Source organism: Procambarus clarkii, chromosome 20, assembly GCF_040958095.1.
Source record: "Procambarus clarkii isolate CNS0578487 chromosome 20, FALCON_Pclarkii_2.0, whole genome shotgun sequence".
In the NCBI taxonomy this organism is placed as follows: domain Eukaryota; kingdom Metazoa; phylum Arthropoda; class Malacostraca; order Decapoda; family Cambaridae; genus Procambarus; species Procambarus clarkii.
In genome coordinates, this window is record NC_091169.1 from 44433395 (window position 1) to 44443394 (window position 10000).

The following is a 10000-nucleotide window of genomic DNA, read 5'->3' on the forward strand; positions in this document are numbered from 1 at the left end:
ACTACGGTGAAGGCTGATCACTATTCAGTCCGGGGTGACTACGGTGAAGGCTGATCACTGATCAGTCTGGAGGTGGCTACGGTGAAGGCTGATCACTGTTCAGTCTGGAGGTGGCTACGGTGAAGGCTGATTACTGTTCAGTCTAGGGGTGACTACGGTGAAGGCTGATCACTGTTCAGTCCGGGATAATTACGGTGAAGGCTGATCACTGTTCAGTCCGGGATAATTACGGTGAAGGCTGATCACTGTTCAGTCTGGAGGTGACTACGGTGAAGGCTGATCACTGTTCAGTCTGGAGGTGACTACGGTGAAGGCTGATCACTGTTCAGTCTGGAGGTGACTACGGTGAAGGCTGATCACTGTTCAGTCTGGAGGTGGCTACGGCGAAGGCTGATCACTGTTCAGTCTGGGGGTGACTACGGTGAAGGCTGATCACTGTTCAGTCCGGGGTGACTACGGTGAAGGCTGATCACTGTTCAGTCCGGGGTGACTACGGTGAAGGCTGATCACTGTTCAGTCCGGGGTGACTACGGTGAAGGCTGATCACTGTTCAGTCCGGGGTGACTACGGTGAAGGCTGATCACTGTTCAGTCTGGAGGTGACTACGGTGAAGGCTGATCACTGTTCAGTCTGGAGGTGGCTACGGTGAAGGCTGATCACTGTTCAGTCTGGGGGTGATTACGGTGAAGGCTGTTCACTGTTCAGTCTGAAGGTGGCTACGGTGAAGGCTGAGCACTGTTCAGTCTGGACTTAACTGACCATCTGAGCCGTATAGATTCACTTTACAATATTAGGCATATAATTATTTAAAATCACTCAAGTACAGGCGACTGGAAGGTCAATACCTCTTTGTTCCCATAGCGTCTGAGACGCATGGCCCCTGGGGCAAGAGTGCCTTGGGATTTCTCAAGGAATTGGGTTCCAAGCTCATTGACGTCACCAGAGACCCAAGGGCTTCCAGTTTTTTATTTCAGCGTCTCAGTGTGGCGATCCAGAGGGGAAATGCTTGTTGCGTCCTCGGTTCCTGTCCAGAAGCGGAGGAGCTTCAAGAGATCCATAACCTTTAGGCATTTGTCTTGTATGTTTTGTAACCTTTAAATACACAATAAAGGAAACAAAAAAAAAAGGGAAGGGGGTGGTAGGAGAAAAGCACACAGAAACTGTATTGGAGGGGACCCACATTCCCTCCAATGCGTTATGTGTGGTTTCCTCCGAGGCTATGGGTCCCCCTTCTTCCAGCCAGAGGTGGTACTCCCTTCCCTAATTATTTAATATATTAATATGAATATATTTATGTATACCTTCAATATATTATGATATATGCATATCATGAATCAAATGCATACAATTGTTCGAGGTAGATTTTATGTATATTGCATCATCTTAAGCCTGAATGAACAAGTGTGCAGAGTTAATTCCATCGCATTTCAAATTAAATTTAGCCAGATCAACAGGAACCAATCAGACCTGGAGAACGTTTCATCGGGGAGCCAATCAACGCGCGGCATGGAGACGGATCGCGGCAAATCTGTCTCTCAGGTCCTGCGGCTTAGGCTAGCTGGCAAGTGAGCCAGTAGGATAGTGGCTTTGATGGGGGAATGACGTTACCCTTCTGCCGATATTTGATCTCGCTTCTCAACGCTCGAGAAAGGCGATTTTGGTTCTAAATTCGTACAGGAAGACAATACGACAATTTCGGAAGTAGGGAAGACAATTTCTGCCCGAAACGCTGCGCGTACTAGTGGCTTTACAAGACTGTAATTACCATATTATGTATTCTCACATTACCAATGTACATTCTTGTATATGCATAAGTAAATAAATACGCTGTTTGACAGTTTATGATGCCGGATTTTCCATGATTCTTTTGCCATAAAAGAATCACCCTAACTTGTAGGGTGACTGTGGTTGGGGATTGTCATAGGGTATAGTTGAGGGCTTACAAACTACTCTGTAATTATTTCGGGGCTCAACGTCCCCGCGGTCCGGTCATCGACCAGGCCTCCTGGTTGCTAGACTGTTCAATCAGGCTGTTTAGGTGGAATGGCTGATGGTATTCACCATCTTCGAGTAAGCTGGTGAGTGCCGCCCGTCTCGACGTTTTCAGAGACCCAGAGGGACCCAGCAGCAGCAATTGCAAACATCTTCGTCGGAATGACTCGGTTACAAAAAGAATATCTCGAAAACGATTTGGAGGATTAGTGAAAAAATCCTTAATCCACCGATGGAACTGGTCGACAAACCCCGAACATCCCCCCCCCTTCCACACGAAGCTATAGCTTATAGCTAATTAGTTTTAAATACTTTAATAGTGACCATTTCAGACAAAATGATAAAGGATTTTGTTTCAATCAATTACACGAGTATCATGAAATATGGGAAGGTAGGGAACTGTCAGGGGAAAGCGCCAAGCCATTACGACTATATAGCACTTGGAAGGGGTCAGGATAAGGATTTGGGATGGGACGGGGGAAGGGAATGGTGCCCAACTACTTGTGGACGGTCACATAAACTGTGGCAACTCATGAAAAGGAATTCCATCTCTTCAGTAAGTAATTTAAACCTTCAAGTCCCGAATAATCTGTACTAATTTGACCGGTCTTCTCTTGAATCAATTAGCTTAATTTACCCCGCATTAGGGGAAGTGATGGCAGCGTTAATTTATTCCTGATTAATCCTCGTCTTCGATCCAGTGTTGTAAGAATTGTTGACAGTCTTTGAAACATCGAAAGAGGTCCGCGGTTGTTCAACGTCCTACCAGCGAGGATCAGAAATATTGCCGGAACAACCGTGGACATCTTCAAGAGAAAACTGGACTGTTTTCTTCAAGGAGTGCCGGACCAACCGGGCTGTGATGGATATGTGGGCCTGCGGGCCGCTCCAAGCAACAGCCTGGTGGACCAAACTCTCACAAGTCAAGCTTGGCCTCGGGTCGGGCTTAGGGAGTAGAAGAACTCCCAGAACCCCATCAACCAGGTATCAACCAGGTATCTGTTAGTCATTCCTCCCTCCTCCCCCCTCGTCCTCCTGTTTCTGGTTGAGCTTTCCGCTGCAAGGGCGGACTCGGCCAAGTTTCTGGCGTGATAGAGTTACAATTATTGCAGCCTGAAGGGTTACGTTGATAGCAGCAGTGGCCGTTGTACACTGGTGACACCTGGTGATCAGACACCAAGACTTACAGGGGAGGAGGGGGGGGGGGGGACTGTGGCAATTGTTACAATTTAGGTCCCCCCCCCGACCACCTCCCACCCCCTCCAATCACATGACCAAACTACGACATAGCTACAACGTTCGGACAAGTTTTAACACCTTGTAACAACCAATATATCATGTTGTAACAATGTTCTAATACGTTGCATTCACTGGAAAGGCGAAGAGTTAGGGGCGACATGATAGAGGTTTACAAGTGGGTGAATGGACATAACAAGGGGGATATTAATAGGGTATTAAAAGTATCAACACAGGACAGAACACGAAACAATGGGTATAAATTGGATAAGTTTAGATTTAGGAAAGACTTGGGTAAATACTGGTTCAGTAACAGGGTTGTAGATTTGTGGAACCAATTGCCGCGTAACGTGGTGGAGGTGGGGTCCCTCGATTGTTTCAAGCGCGGGTTGGACAAGTATATGAGTGGGATTGGGTGGTTATAGAATAGGAGCTGCCTCGTATGGGCCAATAGGCCTTCTGCAGTTACCTTTGTTCTTATGTTCTTATGTTCTTATGTCATAAAAACGTTATAACAGCATGTAACAACTTCATTACAAGTTGTAACAAGCGGAAAATAGGGCTAGTTACGCTGTGTGTGTTGCAGGGCCATTACCGGTAGTCTAGTTCTTATTCCGTGTGCTACTGTGGCTGTTCTCTCCAGTTGATCTATGTATGCCTTGTTAGTGTCAGTGTGTGTGTGTTCACCTAAGAACATAAGAACATAAGAACAAAGGTAACTGCAGAAGGCCTATTGGCCCATACGAGGCAGCTCCTATTCTATAACCACCCAATCCCACTCATATACTTGTCCAACCCGTGCTTGAAACAATCGAGGGACCCCACCTCCACAATGTTACGCGGCAATTGGTTCCACAAATCAACAACCCTGTTACTGAACCAGTATTTACCCAAGTCTTTCCTAAATCTAAACTTATCCAATTTATACCCATTGTTTCGTGTTCTGTCCTGTGTTGATACTTTTAATACCCTATTAATATCCCCCCGGTTATGTCCATTCATCCACTTGTAAACCTCTATCATGTCACCCCTAACTCTTCGCCTTTCCAGTGAATGCAACTTAAGCTTTGTTAATCTTTCTTCATATGAAAGATTTCTAATTTGGGGAATTAACTTAGTCATCCTACGCTGGACACGTTCAAGTGAATTTATATCCATTCTATAATATGGCGACCAAAACTGAACTGCATAATCTAAATGGGGCCTAACTAGAGCAAGATATAGCTTGAGAACCACACCAGGTGTCTTGTTACTAACGCTGCGATTAATAAATCCAAGTGTCCGATTTGCCTTATTACGAACATTTATGCATTGATCTTTTTGTTTTAAATTCTTACTAATCATAACTCCCAGATCCCTTTCGCAATCCGACTTCGCAATCACAACACCATCTAGCTCGTATCTTGTAACTCTATCATCATTACCTAACCTCAGAACTTTACATTTATCAGCATTAAACTGCATCTGCCAATCTTTTGACCATTTCAAAACCCTATCTAGATCAACTTGAAGTGATAGTGAGTCCTCCTCCGAATTAATTTCCCTACCGATTTTCGTATCATCGGCAAATTTGCAAATGTTGCTACTCAAACCTGAATCTAAATCATTTATATATATTATAAACAACAGAGGTCCCAGGACAGAGCCTTGAGGCACTCCACTTACAACATTTTCCCACTCTGACTTGATTCCATTTATACTAACTCTCTGTTTCCTTTGGTATAGCCATGCCCTAATCCAGCTTAATATAGCACCCCCAATACCATGAGACTCTATCTTTTTAATCAGTCTTTCATGTGGCACTGTATCAAAAGCTTTGCTAAAGTCAAGGTATACAACATCGCAATCCTTACCACTATCAACTGCCTCAACAATGCTAGAATAAAAAGATAACAAATTTGTTAAACATGAATGGCCATTTATAAAACCATGTTGCGACTCAATTATTAAATTATGTTTTTCAAGATGAAGACGAATTTTATTTGCTATTATAGATTCGAGTAACTTTCCCACAATAGACGTTAGGCTAATTGGTCGATAGTTAGACGCAAGTGATCTATCTCCTTTCTTAAAAACTGGTATCACATTAGCAACTTTCCAAAACTCTGGCACTCTGCCTGACTCTATTGATTTATTAAATATGGTTGACAGTGGGTCACAAAGCTCCTCTTTGCATTCTTTAAGCACCCTGGCAAACACTTCATCCGGCCCTGGGGATTTGTTTGGTTTGAGTTTTACTATTTGTTTAAGAACATCCTCCCTGGTAACTGTTAAACTCGTCAACCTGTCCTCGTCCCCACCCACATAGACTTGTTCGGCTGAAGGCATATTGTTAAGTTCCTCTTTAGTAAATACAGATACAAAATATTTATTAAAAATACTACTCATCTCTTCATCACTATCTGTTATTTGACCTGTCTCAGTTTTTAATGGACCTATCCTTTCCCTAGTCTTAGTACGATATAACTGAAAAAAACCTTTAGGATTTGTCTTTGCTTGCCCTGCTATGCGAACTTCATAGTTTCTTTTTGCTTTCCTTATCTCTTTTTTAACATTTCTAACCAGTTGTACGAATTCCTGTTCTAAAGTGACCTCCCCATTTTTAATCCTTTTGTACCAAGCTCTCTTTTTACCTATAAGGTTCTTCAAATTCTTTGTTACCTAGTTGTATTCACCTAGTTGTATTCACCTAGTTGTTTTTGCGAGGGTTGAGGTTTGCTCATTCGGCCCGCCTCTCAACTGTCAATCAACTGTTTACTAATTACTATTTTTTCCCACACCACACACACACACCCCAGGAAGCAGCCCGTGACAGCTGACTAACTCCCAGGTTCATAAGAACATAAGAACAAAGGTAACTGCAGAAGGCCTATTGGCCCATACGAGGCAGCTCCTATTCTATAACCACCCAATCCCACTCATATACTTGTCCAACCCGCGCTTGAAACAATCGAGGGACACCACTTCCACCACGTTACGCGGCAATTGGTTCCACAAATCAACAACCCTGTTACTGAACCAATATTTACCCAAGTCTTTCCTAAATCTAAACTTATCCAATTTATACCCATTGTTTCGTGTTCTGTCTTGTGTTGATATTTTTAATACCCTATTAATATCCCCCCCTGTTATGTCCATTCATCTACTTGTAAACCTCTATCATGTCACCCCTAACTCTTCGCCTTTCCAGTGAATGCAACTTAAGCTTTGTTAATCTTTCTTCACATGAAAGATTTCTAATTTGGGGAATTAACTTAGTCATCCTACGTTGGACACGTTCAAGTGAATTTATATCCATTCTATAATACGGCGACCAAAACTGAACTGCATAATCTAAATGGGGCCTAACCAGAGCAAGATATAGCTTAAGAACCACACCAGGTGTCTTGTTACTAACGCTTCGATTAATAAATCCCAGTGTCCTATTCGCCTTATTACGAACATTCATGCATTGATCCTTTTATTTTAAATTCTTACTAATCATAACTCCCAGATCCCTTTCGCAATCCGACTTCGCAATCTCAACACCATCTAGCTCGTATCTTGTAACCCTATCATCATTACCTAACCTCAGAACTTTACATTTATCAGCATTAAACTGCATTTGCCAATCCTTTGACCATTTCAAAACCCTATCTAGATCAACTTGAAATGATAGTGAGTCCTCCTCCGAATTAATTTCCCTACCGATTTTCGTATCATCGGCAAATTTGCAAATATTGCTACTCAAACCTGAATCTAAATCATTTATATATATTATAAACAACAGAGGTCCCAGGACAGAGCCCTGAGGTACTCCACTAACAACATTATCCCACTCTGACTTAACCCCATTTATACTAACTCTGTTTCCTTTGGAATAGCCATGCCCTAATCCAAGTTAATATAGCACCACCAATACCATGAGCTTCTATTTTTTTAATTAGTCTTTCATGTGGCACTGTATCAAAAGCTTTGCTAAAGTCAAGGTACACAACATCACAATCCTTACCACTATCAACTGCCTCAACTATGCTGGAATAAAAAGTTAGCAAATTTGTTAAACATGAACGGCCATTTGTAAAACCATGTTGCGACTCATTTATTAATTTATGTTTTTCAAGATGGAGACGAATTGTATTTGCAATTATTGATTCAAGTAACTTTCCCACAATAGACGTTAGGCTAATTGGCCGATAGTTTGGCGCATGTGATATATCTCCTTTCTTAAAAATTGGTACCACATTAGCTACCTTCCATGACTCTGCCTGACTCTATTGATTTATTAAATATGGTAGACAGTGGCTCGAAAAGCTCCTCTTTGCATTCTTTAAGCACCCTGGCAAACACTTCATCCGGCCCTGGGGATTTGTTTGGTTTTAGTGTTTCTAATTGTTTAATTACATCCTCCCTGGTAACTGCTAAACTAGTCAACCTGTCCTCATCCCCACCCACATAGACTTGTTCGGCTGAAGGCATATTGTTAAGTTCTTCTTCAGTAAATACAGATATAAAATATTTGTTAAAAATACTACTCATCTCCTTGTCATTATCCGTTATTTGACCTGTCTCAGATTTTAATGGACCTATCCTTTCCCTAGTCTTAGTTCGATATAACTGAAAAAACCCTTTAGGATTTGACTTTGCTTGCTCTGCTATGCGAACTTCATAGTTTCTTTTTGCTTTCCTAATCTCTTTTTTAACATTTCTAACCAGTTGTATGAATTCCTGTTCTAACCTGACTTCCCCATTCTTAATCCTTTTGTACCAAGCTCTCTTCTTACCTATAAGGTTCTTTAAATTATTTGTTATCCACTTTGGGTCATTAGTATTCGACCTATTCAATTTGTATGGTATACTACGTTCCTGTGCTTTGTTTAGAATATTCTTAAATAAGTTATATATTATGGGGGTGCTATATGGGGGTGCTATATTAAGCTGGATTAGGGCATGGCTATACCAAAGGAAACAGAGAGTTAGTATAAATGGAATCAAGTCAGAGTGGGAAAATGTTGTAAGTGGAGTGCCTCAAGGCTCTGTCCTGGGACCTCTGTTGTTTATAATATATATAAATGATTTAGATTCAGGTTTGAGTAGCAACATTTGCAAATTTGCCGATGATACGAAAATCGGTAGGGAAATTAATTCGGAGGAGGACTCACTATCACTTCAAGTTGATCTAGATAGGGTTTTGAAATGGTCAAAGGATTGGCAGATGCAGTTTAATGCTGATAAATGTAAAGTTCTGAGGTTAGGTAATGATGATAGAGTTACAAGATACGAGCTAGATGGTGTTGTGATTGCGAAGTCGGATTGCGAAAGGGATCTGGGAGTTATGATTAGTAAGAATTTAAAACAAAAGGATCAATGCATAAATGTTCGTAATAAGGCAAATCGGACACTTGGATTTATTAATCGCAGCGTTAGTAACAAGACACCTGGTGTGGTTCTCAAGCTATATCTTGCTCTAGTTAGGCCCCATTTAGATTATGCAGTTCAGTTTTGGTCGCCATATTATAGAATGGATATAAATTCACTTGAACGTGTCCAGCGTAGGATGACTAAGTTAATTCCCCAAATTAGAAATCTTTCATATGAAGAAAGATTAACAAAGCTTAAGTTGCATTCACTGGAAAGGCGAAGAGTTAGGGGTGACATGATAGAGGTTTACAAGTGGATGAATGGACATAACCGGGGGGATATTAATAGGGTATTAAAAGTATCAACACAGGACAGAACACGAAACAATGGATATAAATTGGATAAGTTTAGATTTAGGAAAGACTTGGGTAAATACTGGTTCAGTAACAGGGTTGTTGATTTGTGGAACCAATTGCCGCGTAACATTGTGGAGGTGGGGTCCCTCGATTGTTTCAAGCACGGGTTGGACAAGTATATGAGTGGGATTGGGTGGTTATAGAATAGGAGCTGCCTCGTATGGGCCAATAGGCCTTCTGCAGTTACCTTTGTTCTTATGTTCTTATGTTCTTATTACTGCTAGGTAACAAAGGCATTCAGGGTGAAAGAAACTTTGCCCATTTGTTTCTGCCTGGTGAGGCAATCGAACCCGCACCACAGAATTACGAGTCCTGCGCGCTATCCACCAGGCTACCAGGCCCCGTCTGTGTGTGTGTGTGTGTGTGTGTGTGTGTGTGTGTGTGTGTGTGTGTGTGTGTGTGTGTGTGTGTGTGTGTACTATTTGTGCCTGCAGAATCCAGCTATTAGCTCTTGGACCCCGCCTTTCTAACCAATCTATTTTTCTTCTATTACGTATACTTCATACATTTCTTTATCGCGCCCGCACACATCCCCAGGAAGCAGCCCGCAGCAGCTGTCTAAGTCTGAGGTACCTATTTATTGCTAGGTGAACAGAGGCATCAGGGGGAAAGACACTGCCCATTTGTTTCTGCCTATTCCGGGAATCGAACCACGGCCACAAAATTAAGAGTCCTGTGCGCTGTCCGCTCAGCTTCCAGACCCCACACGCGTGTGCGCACGTGTGTGTATTTGTAGCTGTATATGCATTGGCTTGTAGGCTCGAGCTTTAGCTATTGAGCCCCGCCTTTCTAGCAGTAGGTTTTATACAATGAAACTCATCCATATTTCTATCATATCTCCTCTCTATAGTATGAAGAGAGTTGATTTAGAAAAAACTTTTTATATAGTTCAGTCAATTCTCTGTAACTAGTAGGCCAAAGGAGGCGCTGGAACTCCATATATTCACAAATATCAAATTGCATTTTTAGATTTCTTAAAACGGTTCTGAATCGACATCCTTCTTGGACGGAGACAA